The sequence below is a fragment of the Ctenopharyngodon idella genome, chromosome 10 (genome assembly GCF_019924925.1).
Source record: "Ctenopharyngodon idella isolate HZGC_01 chromosome 10, HZGC01, whole genome shotgun sequence".
NCBI classification, from domain to species: Eukaryota; Metazoa; Chordata; class Actinopteri; order Cypriniformes; family Xenocyprididae; genus Ctenopharyngodon; species Ctenopharyngodon idella.
Genome location: NC_067229.1, coordinates 34,506,296 through 34,525,578, shown reverse-complemented (window position 1 = coordinate 34,525,578; position 19,283 = coordinate 34,506,296). Strand labels below are relative to the sequence as shown.

The following is a 19,283-nucleotide window of genomic DNA, read 5'->3' as shown; positions in this document are numbered from 1 at the left end:
GGATGTTTCATTAAAAAAAACAACATTTTGGGCAAAAAGCTGAGAAAATTGTGTTTTTGTCAAAGACTACTTTCAGATTGGATTCAGAATGATGATCAAAACACAGATGGATTAGGTTGAGTCCATCAACAACCACCAAAGATTCACAGTGCTATAGCTCGTCTATAAATCCTATAATTCTACTAAATGCAAGTTAATTAAAATATGTATATTTCCTCCTCCATTTCTTCTTTTTAACACTTTCATCATCATACTTTGTAAATGGCCCAGTGTCGGCATAAAATAGCACTGGAATATATATATATATATATATGTACATACAGTATACAGTATATCCCAGAGAGAGAGCACAGTTTCTGGTTCTCGAATCTGATTGGCTGAGAGCCGTGCGATATTGTAGTGATAACAGCACACTCACGTTTTCACCGTTTGTATCACTCCGCTTGAAGCAACTGTCATGGTGACCGTGCAAATCCACCATATGTTTTTCAAATACTACACTTGTTGTACCACAAACTGTAGTTTTAAGAGTTTTTTAGGCGAGAATGTAGTTGTTTAGACCTGAAATATGTGACTCATATTTAATCATAGCGCCTATTTTACAATTTATTTACACATTTTTGGAGATGCGAGCTCCAGGCCGTCAGCGGCCGCTCAGTGCTTGTTTACCCGCTGAGAACAGCTTCATCTCGGCCAGTGCTTCGGGGATTTGCCGCTGACTCTTATAGTGGTTAAACATGAGATATAATTTATTTTGGGTACATAAAACGGGCAATCTTTGGTCTTATTATTCTGTCACTTGTTCCTGAGTAAATGGAATTGGGCTATGTTAAATTTAATAATTTAGTATTAAAGGAACACTCCACTTTTTTTGAAAAAGCAAAAGCAATGATATTACACAGCGTCTCTCACAAATGTCTCCATGGTTGCAAGGCACGCTCCCTGTGCAAGCAGGGGGTCACAGGCGCTGTGCAATATCATTGCACCTGCTGCACCCATGGTACGGCAGCAAAGTTCCTTGATTATTACGCCGGAATGAGAGTATAGTTCCTAGCCATATCGGCCTAGAAAATCACAACTTTTCATTTTCCGTTGGTCTTAGTACACGATGTAACTACAGAAGAGTCAAGTTAAAATAGGAAAAATATCGAAACTCTTTGGTCATTTTTGAGCAAGATGCTAACGGTCTAATCAGATTCAATGAACTATGCTAAGCTATGCTAAAAGTGGTACCGTCAGACCCGGAGATCGGCTGAATGGATTCGAAAACGGTAAAACTCAACTGTTTAACTCTAGGGGAGTTGGAAAATGAGCCTATTTTAAAAAAAAAAGTGTTCCTTTAAGGCTGTATTTAACTTACATCCTGTAGAGCAGTGGTTCCCAACCACGATCCTGGAGGCCCCACAACACTGCACATTTTCCATGTCTCCTTTGTCTGACACACCCATTTCTGGTCTTGGAGTCTTTGCTAATGAGTTGATGGCCTGATTCAGGTGTGTTTGATTAAGGAGACATGGAAAATGTGCAGTGTTGGGGGGCCTCCAGGATCGTGGTTGGGAACCACAGCTGTAGAGCACTGCTTTTGTACGTTTGACAGAATTGTACAATTGTGTTTATTTCCTATTGTCATTTATAATGGCTATTGTTGTTAATTTACATATTGTTGTTCAATAAATATTATTTTACATAAACTATATGTTGTGTTTGTTATTGAGAAAGGGTCCATTAGTGCGTTATATGGATTGAGTGAAAGTTACATTAATACGCCATTAGATGGCGGCAAACTATCAGTCGCAAGAGACTTTTAAATTGAAAGGGACTTTTTTAAATAAAGGACATTGTTTTAGTGCTGTTATAGAAAATTCCCTTAACTGTAAAAAGGATACAATGTATACAAATACAAAGATCACTTTCCTCAGCGGACATTCAAACAGGCTTTTTATAATGGATATGATATTATGGACATTAATTCTTCAGGTCGATGTCCATAATATCAGACACAGGTAATGCTCGCTCAGGCGATCTCTCTCTTTCTCTATAATACTGAGTTTCAATGGAGGGAGTCAACATTCCTTCATTACTAGTTCTGAAGTGACATTTTAGAATTATTATTGGAGCCTTGGTCAAACTGTTAACTTGAGATTTGAATCTGTGGCGGAAGGAAGTAGTTCCTCACAAAAGAGGGTTTTTAAAGACTTGTTATTTCTTATTTATTTACACACTTGTGCTGTGGAATTGTTGTATGAATGCAATATCACATTTGTAGCCGTGAAGTATGGCTGTATATCAGCACGCTGTGATTACCTTTGACACTCAAAGTGCCTACAACCGAATCACAGCCGTGCTGATATATATATGTATATATATATCATGCAAAAACGTACTCGGTTACTAACGTAACCTCGGTTCCCTGAGATACGGAACGAGTACTGCGTATGGGGAAAAGGTCTCCTTTTTCCCCGTTACTGAAGCCTTTTTCAATAACGCAGTGTAACTGCATCGTCATTGGTTCACTCATGGAAAGTTGTTGAACCAATGACGGCGCGGCATAGCTGCGCGGCCTATGGCGACAAAGCGCGCGAAGAAGCCCGCCAAAAAAGGCGGGGCTTACGGCTATATAAGCAGGCATTTCGCCATAGGATTTCAGGTCATACGACTGAAGCGACGACACTGAGGCCGCAGCCTCGTGGCACGGCATGTAACGCAGTACTCGTTCCGTATCTCAGGGAACCGAGGTTACGTTAGTAACCGAGTACGTTCCCTTTCGATACTTCACTCGTACTGCGTATGGGGAACGAATTCAACCGCGCCGTGCCACGGCAGGGAACGACTGAACTTGTCTTGGACACCGTGAGGGAACCAGTGGACAAGTGAGAGGGCCGGAGCCGTCGAACCCATGTGTTACACTTGCAAGAGGAGAGCTAACTCCCGGGGTGGCATGAGGCGGAGCTCGATAGAGGCCGCAGTATCATACCGAGAGGACCCGAGCTTGTAAGGTCGGGATATCCAAGTTATAAAATCTGACAAAAGTGGACGGTGAGGACCAGCCGGCCGCCTCACAGATGTCTTTAATAGGAACTCCACTGGACCACGCCCAAGAGGAAGCCAGTCCTCTAGTGGAGTGGGCTCTAACTCCTATGGGCAGCCCATAGAGGAGTAGCAAAGAGCAATAGCGTCGACTATCCAACGCGAAAGACGTTGCTTTGAGACCGAAGACCCTTTGGTGCGCCCGCCAAAGCAGATAAAGAGCTGATCGGATTGCCGGAAAGGCTGTGATCGCTCAACATAGGTCCTCAATGCCCTGACAGGGCAGAGTAATTCCAGCTCTCGCTCGTCCGACGACGGAGGAAGCGCTGAGAGGGAAATGACCTGTGCTCTGAATGGAGTCGAGAGCACCTTCGGAACGTAGCCATGCCTAGGTTTCAGAACGACTTTGGAGTCGTTGGGCCCGAACTCAAGGCATGCAGGGCTCACAGAGAGGGCCTGCAAGTCGCCGACTCGTTTGACCGATGCTAGTGCAAGCAGCAGAGCGGTTTTGAGTGTCAGGGGCCTGAGGTCAGCTGAACACAGTGGCTCAAAGGGGGGCCCTTTGAGAGCTCTGAGGACCAAAGAGAGGTCCCAGGTGGGAACAGTGAGAGGACGAGGTGGATTCAATCGCCTAGAACCTCTCAAGAAACTCGCCACAAGGCTGTTTCGTCCCACTGACTGGCCAGCGATAGGAGCGTGAAACGCTGCGATGGCTGCTACGTAAACCTTGAGCGTTGAAGGGGTGCGACCCATATCTAAACGCTCCTGGAAGAATGACAGTATCGGTGATATGCCACACTCCACAGGGTCTATGCTGCGTGCAGAGCACCAGTCAACAAATACCGACCATTTCTGGGCGTAGAGGCGTCTCGTGGACGGGGCTCTCGCCTGAGAGATGGTGTCTAGCACGTCCCCTGGGAGGTTTGGAGGCTCCCATCGAGGGACCAGAGGTGCAGAGCCCAGAGTTCTGGCTGGGGATGCCAGATCGTCCTGTTCGCCTGAGACAGGAGGTCCTGTCTCAGGGGGATCGGCCACGGGGCTTCCGTGGAAAGCCTGAACAGTTCTGAGGACCAGATTTGGCTCCTCCAGAGCGGGGCCACTAGGAGGACTCTGTGCTTGTCTTCCCTGACTCGTCTGATAACCTGAGGGATCAGAGCGATCGGGGGAAAAGCGTAAAGGAGGGTGCAGGGCCAGTCGTGGGCCAGAGCATCTTCCTCCTTCGAGAAATAAATTGGGCAGTGAGAGTTGTCTTCTGAGGCGAAGAGGTCTATCTCTGCCCTCCCGAAGAACTCCCAGATCGTGAGAACCGTCTGCGGGTGGAGCATCCACTCGTCTGAGGGGACGTTGCTCCGAGATAGCATATCTGCTCCCAAGTTTGTTCTCCCGGGTATGTGAGTCGCTTTGAGCGACTGTAACCTCGGAAATGCCCACTCCAGAAGACGTTTCGCCAGTGCGCATAAGCGGCTGGACGAAAGGCCGCCCTGGTGATTTATATATGACACCACTGTCATGCTGTCCGACTGGACTAGGACGTGGCGTCCCGTCAGGTATGCCTGAAACGCCTGAAGGGCTCGGAACACTGCCAACATCTCGAGGCAGTTGATATGCAGATGGCTTTCTTCGCGAGACCACGAGCCGAAGGCCGGTCTGCCCTCGCAAAGAGCGCCCCAACCCATGTTGGACGCATCTGTCGAGAGCACTGTCCTTCTGGACACCGCCTGTAGGGGTACTCCAAGACTGAACCATACAGGGTTCGTCCAGGGTTTCAGAGCTGTCAAACAGGCCTGATTGACCCTGAGACGCAGGCGGCCGTGCCGCCATGCGTGAGGAGGGACCCGAAACTTCAACCAGTATTGCAGAGGCCGCATCCGGAGAAGGCCGAGCTGCAGAACCGGGAAGGCGGAAGCCATCAGCCCTAGCATCCTCTGGAAGAACTTCAGAGGGAGGTAGGCTCTGTTTCTGACTGAAGCCGCGAGCTGCTGAATGGCCAGGGCGCGCTCTGGCGAGACTACTGCCGTCATACGGACTGAGTCGAAAACTGCACCCAGGAACGTGATGTGTTGGCTGGGAAGCAGCGAGCTCTTGGCAAAATTGACCCTGAGTCCTAGACACTCCAAGTGGCTGAGGAGCACGGATCTGTGGAGTTCTAGCTCGGCTCTCGACTGGGCCAGAATGAGCCAGTCGTCGAGATAATTCAGAACACGGATTCCCATCTGTCTCAGTGGGGAAAGCGCCGCGTTCATGCACTTGGTAAAAGTGCGAGGAGCTAGGGACAGCCCGAAGGGAAGGACTGTATATTGGTAAGCCACTCCCTCGAATGCGAATCTCAAGAATCGTCTGTGACGAGGGGCTATCTGGATGTGAAAGTAAGCATCTTTCAGGTCCAGCGAGCAGAACCAGTCCCCGGGGCAAATCTGCGCGAGGATCTGTTTCAGCGTTAACATCTTGAACTTCCGTCTCATGAGGGAGCGGTTCAAGACTCTGAGATCTAAGATGGGTCTGAGACCGCCATCTTTCTTGGGAACCAGGAAATAACGACTGTAGAACCCCGATACGCTCTCTGAGGGGGAGACTATTTCTATAGCTCCTTTCTTCAGTAGAGTCATGACTTCGGCTCGGAGGACATGAGCGTCGTCCGTGTTTACTGAAGTCTGAAGCACCCCGTTGAAGCGCGGGGGCCTTCGGGCGAACTGAAGCGAGTAGCCCCGACTTATGGTTCCCAGGACCCAACTTGACACCCCGGGAATGGCTTGCCAGGCCTCGGCCCGTGTGACAAGGGGTTGTATGGCATCGGATGACGGACCGCTGGTCGGGGGCCCGTACACCGGAAAGAGTGGAAGAGGAAGTTTGCTCATTTTTTGAGGAGGTAAAAAATTTGTAGTGTTCGCCATGAGAACGGCGTTTTGCATGGGCGCAACATTTTTGGGCCCAGTTAGCGCAACACTGAACATATCTCCCACGCCCGGAACTAAACGGGGCGGAGGGGAGACTGAACGAAGGAGCTTCTGGGGTGGTCCGGCCTCGGCGAGACTTAGCCCCATCCTCTTCCTTCCTGGCAGATCAGGAAGACTTAGGAGGCATCGGGTCCAGCGAAATCTTAGGCCGGGGTCCCTGACGTCTCGGGAAGGAGGAGCGCTTTGCGGGGCGTGAGCGCTGGCGCTGTTCCTTGGGAGGTGCTGCCTGAGAGGTGGAGGGGGCAGTCTTGCTCTGCTGAGCCGGCGCAGGCCTGGGGCGGCTGGAAGCAGAAGCAGAGCTGGAGCGCTTGGGCAGGAAGTGTCGCATTGCTTGGGACGACTTCTGTGCTGCGGTGAAGCGTTCCGTGAAGCCCTCTACCGCTGGCCCGAAGAGACCGGAGGGAGAGACCGGGGCGTCCAAGAAGGCCGTCTTGTCCAGGTCCTTTATCTCGGTCAGGTTGAGCCACAAATGGCGCTCGAGCACGACCAGGCTGGCCATGGATCGTCCAATGGCCTGGGCTGTGGCCTTTGTGGCACGCAGGGCTAAGTCAGTGGTGCTGCGGAGATCACGAAAGGCAGGTGCATCAATGCCGGACTCGTCCAGAGAGCGGAGGAGCTTCGCTTGGAACACCTGGAAGATCGCCATGGTGTGCAGCGCTGAGGCAGCCTGGCCTGCAGACGCATAGGCTCTGCCAGCCAGGGCAGAGGTGGTCCTGCAGGGCTTGGATGGAAGGGCCCTCTTCGTCTTCCAACCCACAGCCGCGGGGGGACAGAGGTGAGCTGCCACTGCTTCATCCAGGGGCGGTAGGTGCTCATAGCCCTTCTCTTCAGAGCCGTCCACAGTGGTGAGAGCTGAATGGTGCGTAGTGCGTAGGCGGGCAGAATAGGGAGCGCGCCACGACTTCGTCAGCTCGTCGTGCACCTCTGGGAAAAACGGGGCGGAGCGTTGGCGAGGGGCCTGGCGACGGCCCGGCAGGAACCACTCGTCAAGCCTGCTCCGCGATGGCTCTTCTGGCGGGGCCCATTCGAGGTCCAGTTCCTCCACTGCCTTTGAGAGGACGCGGAAAAGCTCGGCGTCCATGCCCGGCTTGCAGTCAATGGGCTCCAGCGAGGGTAGGTGGGCGGGGTCCTCCGAGTCACCGGCCCATCCCTCTGTTTCAGAGGCCGCGAGAGACATGGAGTCGTTGAGCGGCTCTTCATCCGATCCGCCAAATGAGACGAGGTCGCTCGCATCTGCAGAGGGACGCAGCTCAGGGCGTGAGAACAAGACGGGGGATTGCTCTCTAGTGGGAGAGGGCGAGGCACGCGGGGGCTGAGCCGGCGTGAGCTCGCACAACTCCGGGCGCTGATCCACTCTACCCCGCTGTCTCTTCCTAGCCGGCTCGCGGGAGGAAGAAAACGGGAGGGCGCGAGCGGCGGGACCACTTTCAGAGAAGAAAGCAATCCGTGAGCGCAGAGAGGCTAGACTCATGCTCTCGCAGTGAGAGCATGAGGTCCCAGTGAGCGCAGCCTCTGCGTGGGACTTGCCCAGGCAGCCGATGCACTCACCGTGCCCGTCATCGTCATGCAGAGGGACTCTGCATGTGCCACAAGAGTGGCGCGGCATTTGCAGCAACGCCGCCGCCGTGAAAACGGCGTTTGAGGGGCTCTTTTAGAGCGGCGAGAGCCGCGAGAAAAAGCTCTTTTAGAGCGGCGAAAAACCGCGGGAAAAAGCTCTAATAGTCGCGCCGGATGGCGGCAGGAGACGCGCTGAGAGGCGGCCGGAAGCGGGAAGCGGGCGGCTCGAGAGCGGCGCTCGAGGCGGCAGTCTGCGAGGGCGCCGGCGCTCTCTTCGTCCGGCGAGCTCAGCTCAGTCCGCTGCGAGAGCCTGTTCGACGGCGGCGAGAGCTTCTCTAGAGCGGCGAAGGCTTCAGCTCGGAGATCAGCAAAGAATGCGTCGTCGTCGCTGAAGGAGAGAGAACTGAAATCCTATGGCGAAATGCCTGCTTATATAGCCGTAAGCCCCGCCTTTTTTGGCGGGCTTCTTCGCGCGCTTTGTCGCCATAGGCCGCGCAGCTATGCCGCGCCGTCATTGGTTCAACAACTTTCCATGAGTGAACCAATGACGATGCAGTTACACTGCGTTATTGAAAAAGGCTTCAGTAACGGGGAAAAAGGAGACCTTTTCCCCATACGCAGTACGAGTGAAGTATCGAAAGGGAACATACAAAACTCTATTAAAACATTTGTAAACATTTGTATATGGTTATTTCTGTTAAAAACAATGTTTATCAATTTAAATTAACTTAATATGCCCAAATAAATATGCTAGAGGTTTAAAAAAAAAAAATACAATTTCACTGATTTCAGCATAAACAAGGCAAAACATTTCTAGTAAAGTACATATATATATAAACATTTCTAGTAAAGTCTAGTAGTAAAATGCAGTAAAATTTCTGTTTTTTTTTTTATGGAAAAAAGTAAAGTCAAAAATAATTTTTCAGTGCAATAAAATTAAACGGCAATATAATATAGCCCAAACGGTTTAAAATTATACAAAAATACCTCAATGCAGTCTCATTTGGGGTCCTCCGTCCTTGACTTATGAATTTGAATTATATATTCTATTGTTCTCTCTCTCTCTTTCTCTCTCTCTCTCTCTCTCTCTATATATATATATATATATATATATATATATATACATACATACAGGGTTGGGGAATAACGAAATACATGTAACTTAGTTACAGTACGTATTTAAAATACAAAATTTGAGTAACTGTATTTCATTACAGTTACATATTAAATGGGTGGTAATCAAATTACAGTTACATTCGAAAAGTATTTTAGATTACCAGAGTGATTACTTTGAATTTCATTTAAACATTAATGTAAACTGTGACGGGTAATTAATGTAAAAAGCAATTGGTGATTCTCCGACTCTGACAGTCTGCAAAAGCATCCTAAGCTACATTTCTGCTCATAAGTTTCATTCCCCTTGCAGAATGTGCAACATTTTAATAATTTTAACAAAATAAGAGGGATCATAAAAATTGCATGTTATTTTTATTTGGTACTGTCCTGAATAAGCTATATCACATAACAGATGTTTACATATACTCCACAAGACAAAATGACTGAATTTATAAAGACTGCTCCATTCAAAAATGTATAAACCCAACTTTTTATCTCACAATTCTGACTTTTTTCCTTGTAATTGCGAGTTTGCATCTCACAGTTCTTACCTTTTTTTTCTCAGAATTGCAAGATTTAAACTCAGTTGCGTTTTATAAAGTCAGAATGGGAGATATAAACTTGTAATTGCAAGTTATAAAGTCAGAATTGCGTGATAACTTGCAATTCTGACTGTTTTTTTCTTGCAATTGCGAGAAATCTCACAATTCTGACTTCTTTTCTTGCAATTCTGACTTTTTTTCTGGGAAATTGCGAGTTTATATTTCAGAATTCTGACTTTTCTCAATATTGCAAGTTTATATCACACAATTCTGACTTTATAACTCGCAATTACAACTTCATATCATGCAATTTTGAGAAAAAAGTTGCAATTACCTTTTTTTTTTTGTGTTACATACTTATTAGTATTCTAAAGTATTTAGATTAAGTTACAAAACTTTGGTAATTTAATGAAATATGTTACAAATTACTTTTTAAAGCATGTAATTTGTAATCTGTAGTGAAATACATTTTAAAAGTCACCTACCCAGCCCTGTATGTATATGTATGTATTTGTATATACAGTATCTCACAGAAGTGAGTACACCCCTCACATTTTTGTAAATATTTTATTATATCTTTTCATGTGACAACACTGAAGAAATGACACTTTGCTACAATGTAAAGTAGTGAGTGTACAGCTTGTATAACAGTGTAAATTTGCTGTCCCCTTAAAATAACTCAACACACAGCCATTAATGTCTAAACCGCTGGCCACAAAAGTGAGTACACCCCTAAGTAAAAATGTCCAAATTGGCCCTAAAGTGTCCATATTTTGTGTGGCCACCATTATTTTCCAGCACTGCCTTGACCCTCTTGGGCATGGAGTTCAGAGCTTCACAGGTTGCCACTGGAGTCCTCTTCCACTCCTCCATGACAACATCACGGAGCTGGTGGATGTTAGAGACCTTGCGCTCCTCTACCTTCTGTTTGAGGATGCTCCACAAAGGTCTTGGCAATCTTCTTATAGCCTACGCCATCTTTATGTAGAGCACAATATATATATATATATATTTTTTTTAGATCCTCAGAGAGTTCTTTGCCATGAGGTGCCATGTTGAACTTCCAGTGACCAGTATAAGAGAGAGAGAGCAATAACACCAAATTTAACACACCTGCTTCTCATTCTCAATGGCACTGCCTCCCTTGCCTCCTCGGAGGAAATATATATATATATATATATATATACATATAAAATACTGGACTGTTGCGCAATGACTGATGTAGAACTGAATAATATTCCTTCAGACTGGAATCTCACTTGACAATGCAGAATACTCTGTAAAGATCACTTTTGAACATTATATATTTCACCATAATTAAACACACCTGCTGCAAATCATCAGCTCATTACAAGAAACTCCAGGACATGAAATTAGTGTCTGACAAAGGAGACATCCAAAATGTGTCATTGTGGGCATCCTCCAGGAGCAAAGTTGAGAACACTGTTTTAGATGATATTCAATTATTACAAAAGTTTTGTTCTGTTAAACTTGCATCAAAAAAGATGTATTATGTTCCTATGGCAGCATGAGTTGTGAAATATTCTTTTCACAGATCCATTGATAAGCTTTATTACATGATTCATCAATCCACCCTACTAAACCAGGCCACTCTGGCAATTTAGGCACAGCCACAGTCACAACACAGTTCTCTCTTGTACCTCCATTAGGCTCTTTAGACGCCCAGAACCTGAAAATACAGATCAGCATTAAATGTTTAGTGCTACTTTCTGTGTGATATGATACTGACTGTGAGAATCATTTATTAGATATAAATTAGTTTAGTTCAGTGATTTCTCACCCAGAGGTCAGTGCGATGCCATCAACCCATTTCCACCTGTCCTCCACATCACTGTCAGTCAGACCAATCCAGACTATAGCAGCACCAGACATGTTCTTAACAAAATCCTGAGCAGATGAAACATTCTTTTATGAACAGACAATAAACACATTTCATCTTACCATATCTCGTTTCTCACACACACACACACACACACACACACACACACACACACACACACACACATATACACACACAGAACACACACACACACTCTCTCTCACTCACTCACTCACTTGATTCTTGCTCTCACTCACTTGTTCCTTTCTGTTGTTTATGATGATCAGATCTGCTCCTCTCTCTGTACAGTATCTTCTGCTCTCAGTCCAGCTCTTCTTCTCTTTGGATATGTAGTAAAGACTGGATTGATAACGAGTCCATTCAGCTGTTAACAGAACAAGTTCAGATTTTAGCGTTTAATCCCCATTTACAGTCACCTGTCTGTAACTTATAACAGATAGTATAGATAATGTACACTGAAAGTTACTGAGAGCACAATCCAATGCCATCATTCTTTTAAAATTTCTGCTGTATAGCAAATAACTGCATAGACTAAAGAAACTTTACCATAAATCGGAACTTCATTTCCTAGCTGGTCTCTCTCATTCAGGTTTTTGTTCTTTATTATTAGCCCATCTCTCTCTTTGGTGAGGTTGGTAATCTTGTTTAGTAGCTGGTCTCTCTCTTCTGTGTAGTTTGTGCTCTTTGTATGGATGTAGACACACAGCACTATGACTGCAGTCAGCAGAAGAACACACAGCGGCACCAAACACACTAGAGCTGCTCTGGAGCTTCTGATCCTTACAGGATCACTTCCTGAAAATGGCAGACTGAAGATAAATGTTTCTTAATTTCTACAGGCACTAGTGAAAGTGTGTTTGTATTTGTACTTGTCTGGAGGTGTTTTGTTTCCCTTGTTGTATCTGTTCATACCACATGATCCATCAGTGTTTATATTGCCATAAACAGGCTGAGACATTTTTGCTTGCATAGTCATGTAAATGGTGGGAACTGTCTGTGTGCATTTGTACTCTGTAGTCTTCTGCTTTTAAGACTCTAATTTTAGTTATTGAGGCCAATGTGTGGCAAAGTACATCACAGTGCAAAAGCATGTGACATCCTGTCTGTTAATACAATTAATTAGCATAACAAAAAGTCTTGTTAAAGAGCACTATTGTGGTAGTGTGGTTAGAGCAGCCACAGTAAAATTATACATGAGTGGAAAGTCTTTCTTAATCCAGTGAAATTAAATTGATCAGAAACTGAATTTTGTTTGACATCAGTGTTCTTTCATTGCATGTTTGTTAATTTTGGCTGTGATGCTTCTTTTAAATGCAAGTCATTCACTGTCATTGAGAAGGCCATTGTGTAAAGTCATGTGAGGTGCAATAATCAAGGAGGCTATGATATAGGTTTTGAACTTCATTAAAGGTTAGTTCACCCAAAAATGAAATTTCTGTCCTTAAGTACTCATGTCGTAACCTTAATGTTATGAATCAGCAAGAATACTTTTTTGTGCGCAAAAACACAATAAAAATAACGACTTTATTCAACAATTTCTTCTCTTCCCTGTCATTCTCCTATACTGTTTACTTTGTAGAGACACTGCAGGCTTCTGGGTTCTATGTCAGAACGCCGTCTCTGCACCTTATGTTTGTGTTTGGAAGCGAATTTTGTGAATCAAGTTTTGCTCATTCATTCAGAAATGCGTCACATTTGCTACACAGAATCTCTGGATTGGCAGAAATGCAAATGTTAATGGTTATATAATACATATCTCATTAAATAACAAAAGTCTTGGGTTGTGTTGGCTAATTAATTATGCGGAGGGCTCGTGTTGTAGCTATGGGAATAAATGTGTCAAAAATAACAGATATGCGTGACCTGTTGAAATACATGAGTGAATTATTAAATGTAGTTTCATTTATTCATTTAATTTATTTTTAAACTATTTGGTCACAGTATTTGGTCACAATATTGACAATAGGCTATATAAATCCATGTATTAGAAAACTTGGCACTGTTCCCATTCAGAGCAATTTGCCTATATCATTTAATGAATTGTGTAATAATCTAAAATAATGGTTACATGTAAACTTACTTCATGCATTGCCGTCACTGATGTAATACTTCACTGTAACAGAAGTCAAAGCTGGAATAAGCATTTAGGCTATATGATAAATAATTTGCCAAAATTAATTGTTATAATGCTGTAGGCCTGCTCATAATTTTATCTCCATTTACAAGTATTTAGCCTACAATTCCAGCTTACTGAAAAAAAAGATATGATCAGTAAGTTATGACAGCATGTTTTTACATTAAATCATCAAAATAAGTTAAGCAGTTTTTTATTATTAACTTTTTTATGTAAGTTATATAAGATTCAACAAATTTAAGTAAGTTTAATGTAATTTAAGTTGAAATGACTTAAATAGCCAAGCTAATTGTACTTAACTTAAGGCAGCAACTTTTTTTTTTTTTTTTTTTACAGTTTGCAAACCCAGCTGTGATTTTGTGAATGAGTGTCACATGTGACTGGGTTGTATTTAAAGCTGTTTAAAGCTGCATCCTTGCGGCGGCAATAGGCTTTTTGGTTGAGTACCTACTGTATGTGGATGAATTAAGTATTTTGATATATATCGAGTGGGCCAAGTGATATGTGTTAGCGTGGTTTTGAGTTGTTAGCCAACAAGTTTCATATCGCACAGGAATGTATCGTCACAAAATGCCCACAAGTGATTTATGAACTTGATGTTAATCCACAAGTATTTCTCTTTTATTGTTTTTTTTTTTTTTTTATATTCTTACATTGTATTATCATTATTATGCTTCAGTGTTAATGTATATTTTGCCTAATTGTCACACATTGAGTGGAGAGTAATATGTCAACACAAAATGCCCACGAGTGATGTATGAACTTGATGTTAATCCACAGATGATGATGACAAGTTCATGTTGGGCGTGATGGTTAATTAACCTCCTTTGGTGAGTGGAAATGGAAGTCATCCTAGTCTTTCTTATACACAACGCAGAGAATCGTAACAACGGTCAGAGCGGTTTTTACACCTGAAATCCAGATAAAGAGCAGTTCTTCTATTCTTGATTTTCTTCACCCTTCTCTGTGGCCATCTGGCGTACTTATAGCTGTTTAATTTATTGGAAAAGACACCAAGGAAAGCATTGAAACCAGAGTGGTCTTTTGGTCAGGATTGAAAGTCCCTTGCGCACATCCATGGTGTTTTGCGATCCGCATGGAGTCGGTGGTCGATATTAAGAACCTCTTTATTCAGCACAGCACGGAGCCCCGATTCACCTGTCTATTGCCCATTCTACAAGATACGGCTAAAGCCACTGTTAGGGAGTTTGTTCAGCTTATCGATTATTTTAATTTCACACAGCATATTTCTGGCCCTACTCATGAACACAGTCATACACATGATCTTGTTTTATCCTTTGCTATTCCTGTATATAATGTTGAACTTTCTGATTTTTGGGTGTCTGTTCCTAAGCCTAGCATTTTTTACATTTTTATTGGGTAGAGTAGATGCTTTATGAATCTATTATGAGTCATGACCCTTGTGAACCAGTCACTTGCTCTGCTCAATATCCTTCATGTGCTTGTGGATATAGTCCAACAGATTAAGTCTACCACTTCTTCTGTTGATGTTATTCCCACCCGGCTCTTTAGAGAGGTTTTGAAAACTTTTGGCTCTAGTGTATTGGCTATTATGAATAACTCTTTGGACAGCGGTCGTGTTCCTTCTTAATAATTCTTAATAACCAATCTTAATAATTTCTGGCCCATCCCTAAACTGCCATTTTTCCGACTAAGGCAAATAACCACATTAAAACCTCTGCTCTCATTTAAGGACCTGGAGATAGTTTTTCCATGATTTGATGTCACCTAGACTTGATTATTGCAATTCACTGTACATGGGTCTTAATCATTCATCTCAGCATCTCTTGCAGTTGGTTTAAACACAGCTGCCAGGTACTAGGAAGAGCGTAAGCATTTCATTGGTTCTAGCATCTCTTCATTGGTTACCTGTGCAATATAGGATGAATTTTAAGATTTTGTTATATGTGAACATAGTCTCTAATTCTGATTCATTCCACAGGAGAATATTATCAAAGAATAACTTAATTTTCAGTTTGTTCTTCAGACAAAGCTATTGTATGATTACTAAAGACTTGGAATAAAAGCCGTGAGTCATGTGATATTATTTCATGTTATTTTTAATGGTGCTTTGGTGTCCGTTTCATCAGAAGCTGATGATTGCAACTAACAACACTATGACAGTAAAGCTACAGAGCAAAGATACAGCAGCAATCTCAAGAAGATTATTGTGAAGGCCTCAGGTTCTCCATGAGACCATCCCAATAGAGTAAACATATTTTGCTCTGTTTTCTTTCATGAGAACGATGACTTAGTTTAGTGATTATCCAGAAAACACACAAATGGTTAGTTATTGTCTAATTTTAACTTAAAATCCTGTAATAGCATCAGTAGAACACGTCAGCTTCACACAATCACTTCCTGAGCACCAGAAATATGATGTTAAATGGCTGAATGTGCAAACTGTGATGTTTTCAATCAAAGAAATGAATGTAATTACCTTTACACTGAAGTAGTTGGTGTGTGTTTGTCTCTATCCTGAAGTCATGATCTCCCACACAATCTGAACTCTCATAGATAACCTCCGTCATCTCTGCTCTCTCTGTCTTCATTGCCTCAGGTACAATCCTGATTACGTTGTCATAAATATTATAAGACATTTCTGCTCTTTAACCATCAAACATTAAACAATTTAGTTCCTTGTTCCTGTGTAGATGTGTTTAAGTAGTCAGCACTTGTCTTATTTTTAACATTAGTGGCAAACAAATTTGTGGTCAGCGTGTGAACACAAAAACATGTGACATCCGATCAGTTGGCTGTTGCAATAGTCTTTTCTTCCTTATAGTGATGTATATCCAAGAGAAACAGCTTCTCAAGCAAGAAAAAATGTAGGCCGGGACTTGATTTTGTCTATCGGGAATTGATTGGATGGTTTGCTATTGCTGTGACGTCATGTGAGTGACAGGTTTTCCCTCCTCACGCCAGTAAACACGTCATCAGAGAAGAGATGTTGCTGTAAGAGGGAGGGGAAGCTATTTTGATTAAAGATTGAGGACACATGCATTAAAAAAAAAAAAAAAAAAAAATGGGTGTGGTATAAATCATGTGTGTATTCATGGTGACTTTAAGTTTAGAACCATCTGTAAAGTAAACTTCTATATAAAAAATGACTAGGCTATTTAGCAATACAGATATTTTAAGTTTAAACTATAATGAAAGCCACTTTTCCACTATATTGTGTGCATGAATGGGTGTGCTTATGGATGTAAATTTAATATCTTATAATATCAAAATTTGTGTATGGAATCTATAGAAACACTGGATAATTTTAAAGATGCTCATAAAAATCCCTTGAATGAAGTCAGTCTTAAACTGCTTTTCCACCATCGGGCCGAACGGTTCTTAGAATGGTAAGGAAAGGTTCCAGTTGTGTTTCCACTTGAGCCTGGTACGGCACGACACAATTACAAACCGATCTCGGCCCAGAATTCTTGGCACAGTTGTCTAACCATCCTGAATCGTGCTGGTAGAATCCGTCGCCACTCAGGATTAGTCACTTGTCTGTTGCCTGGCTACCAATTTCTCTGTAGCTGGCTAAGCGCTCTATTTGAGCGACGTAAACACAAATGAATAATAACAATGAAAAACGTCTGATCACCCTCCATAACGCGGTCATTTTTTTCATCTCATATCATCAGTAAACCGTTGTGTTACCAAGGCAACAACTTACGCTTTTGTATTACATTTAAAAGAGCGGCCGTTATTAGCCCCACAGTGAAAAAAGAAACCGTAACCGTACCATCTGGCCCGGATCGGCACAGAATGGAATGATTAAGCAATGGCCTGGCGGTGGAAAAGCGGCTTTATTTGCTAGTTGTTTAGAAGAACACACAGCAGCAGCAGAAACTGCTCTGCAGCTTCCTGAAGTCACTTCCTGAACACTTCAGACATGATGTTCAGTTTGTCTCTCTCCATTATTACTGTTCACACAGAACTGGGCAGATACAGAACTGTCAGACACATGATAATGGCATCAGCACTTCTAATGTACTTGCAATTTAAGTAGTAAATTACAGCCTTTAAACTATTATGAAAATATCCTACTTGTGCTATATTACTAATGTTCAAGGACAACATTAGATGTAGGCATTCAAACATGTTTAAACAACAGTTGAATGACCAAAAAGTTAATACCGAGGAAATTAGATTTTAGACACAGTGTTACTTTGTCTATTTTTTCTCTGCCAACAACAGTACTGTAGTTCCAAATGAAACCAAAAAATAATAAACTGTTCCGCTTCTCAAAGAAACACACAGTAGTGATGTTTTTTTTTTTTTTTTTTTTTTTTTTTTTTCCTGAATGAGTCCTTGTTTTTGAGCAAATCGATTGAGTTAATGATTCAATGACTGTGTTTCCCCCTATAGTGCACTATTTGAGGGGACGACCATTTGTAGTGGTGTCCAAAACCATAGTGGACATTATTGAGTGCACTCATTAAATTCTATAATGCACCACAATAGCAACTGATGTACAACTGATATACAGTCAATTCTAGAGTTAGAGAAAACCTTGAGATTCTCGCTGAATGAATTCCACGCGTCTCGCCAGAAGATGTCAGAAGAACATCTACAGCCTTTCCGGCCCACTCAGTGTCTGAATTCGTTCACTCATTTTCATTCATTTATTTTCATTCGTTTACTCATTTCATTATTTCATTAGTCTGTGCATCCCTCAAAACAGTGTTTGGCAGCAGTGTCTCTAGTAGCGAAAGAAAAGAAAAGCCACATTACTATCTTGCTACTAAGAAATATCATAGCTTTTTTATCAAATTCATTCCCGGGACAGCGCTGAGTTGACAACAAGTTTCTGTGCATGTATACATGTCCATATGAAAGTGAAAGTGATGTTACGTGTGGTCAAGTATGGTGTCCCATACTCAGAATTTGTGCTTTGCATTTTACCCATCCAAGTGCACACACAGCAGTGAGTATTAAACACACACGCACCGTGAACACACACCCGGAGCAGTGGGCAGCTGTTTTTACTGCTGCGCCCAGGGAGCAATTGGAGGTTAGGTGCCTTGCTCAAGGGCTTTTCACAGATCCATTGAAAAGCTCTTTTATATGCAACAGATTTATGACCATCCTAACTGAGTAAACATATTTTTGCTTTGTGTGTTTTCATTAATGAGGAGGATGACTTAGGTCAGTGACTCTTTAAAAAAACATACACAAATGGTTAGCTAATGTCTGCAACCTTAACTTAAAATCCTATAATAGCATCAGAAGAAGAAGCACCAAACACACTGGAGCTGCTCTTGATCTATTTAACACCTGAACACCATAGAAAAGATGGCTGATCGAGCAAACAGTGATGTTTTTATCAAAGAAATTAATGTTATTACCTATATGCTGAAGTGGTTGGTGTGTGTTTGTCTCTGTCCTGAAGTCATGATCTGAACTCTCATAGATTTCCACCGTCACTCTCTCTACTGTTTCTTCATTCCCTCAGACTTAATCTTGATCACATCGTCATAAATACAATCAAACATTTCTGCTCTTTAACTGTCAAATATTAAATGATTTTGTTCCTGTGTGTTTAAGTAGTCAGCACTCGTCGTCTTTTTAACGCTTAGTGGCAAACAAACTTGTGTGAAATTAGTTCCTTAAAGTCGGCATGAAATGAAACTAAAGATCTTTTCTTCCCTATTGTGACGTCAATTCAAGTGAAACAGCTTCTTGAACAAGAAAAAATGTAGGCCAGGAATCGATTGAATCGTTGGATCATTGCTTGCTATGATCTCGAGTGAGTGACAGGTTGTAAACTGAATATTTTTTAATATAAAAGATTTGTGTATAGAATCTACATGTTTAAACAACAGTTAAAAAAACAAAAAAAACAAGAAGTTAATATTGAGGAACTTACATTTTAGACACAGTATTGCATTTACTTGGTCTATTTTTGCTCCACCAATATAAATATTCGGAGCCAAAGCAGAATAAGCCGTTCCGCTTCTTAGAGCAACACACAGTAGTGATGTTTCGTTCCTGAATAAATCTGTTTTTTAACTATTTGATTTACTAAACAATTCAATGACTGTGTCGCCCCATATGTTTCAGGGGAGAGCCAT

The 19,283-nt window shown here is 42.8% G+C and overlaps 1 protein-coding gene and 1 long non-coding RNA gene across 6 annotated transcripts in view; one reads left to right on the top strand and one right to left on the bottom strand.

Annotated features, from left to right (window-relative positions):
* Positions 1-19,283, top strand: part of cadm2a (cell adhesion molecule 2a) — a 477,303-nt gene that overhangs the window by 293,996 nt on the left and 164,024 nt on the right. The gene's annotated exons all lie outside the window — the stretch shown is intronic.
* LOC127519938 (uncharacterized) lies at positions 9,748-18,808 on the bottom strand. Of its 3 annotated transcripts, XR_007931984.1 has the most exons (7): positions 18,558-18,807; positions 15,653-16,165; positions 11,604-11,852; positions 11,294-11,421; positions 10,998-11,104; positions 10,310-10,886; positions 9,748-10,174 (listed from the first exon to the last, which is right to left on the bottom strand). It is a non-coding gene; the product is annotated as an uncharacterized LOC127519938 (long non-coding RNA). The 3 variants fall into 3 exon arrangements; XR_007931983.1 differs by having other exon boundaries at positions 9,748-10,886; positions 11,604-11,866; positions 18,558-18,808; XR_007931982.1 differs by having other exon boundaries at positions 9,748-10,886.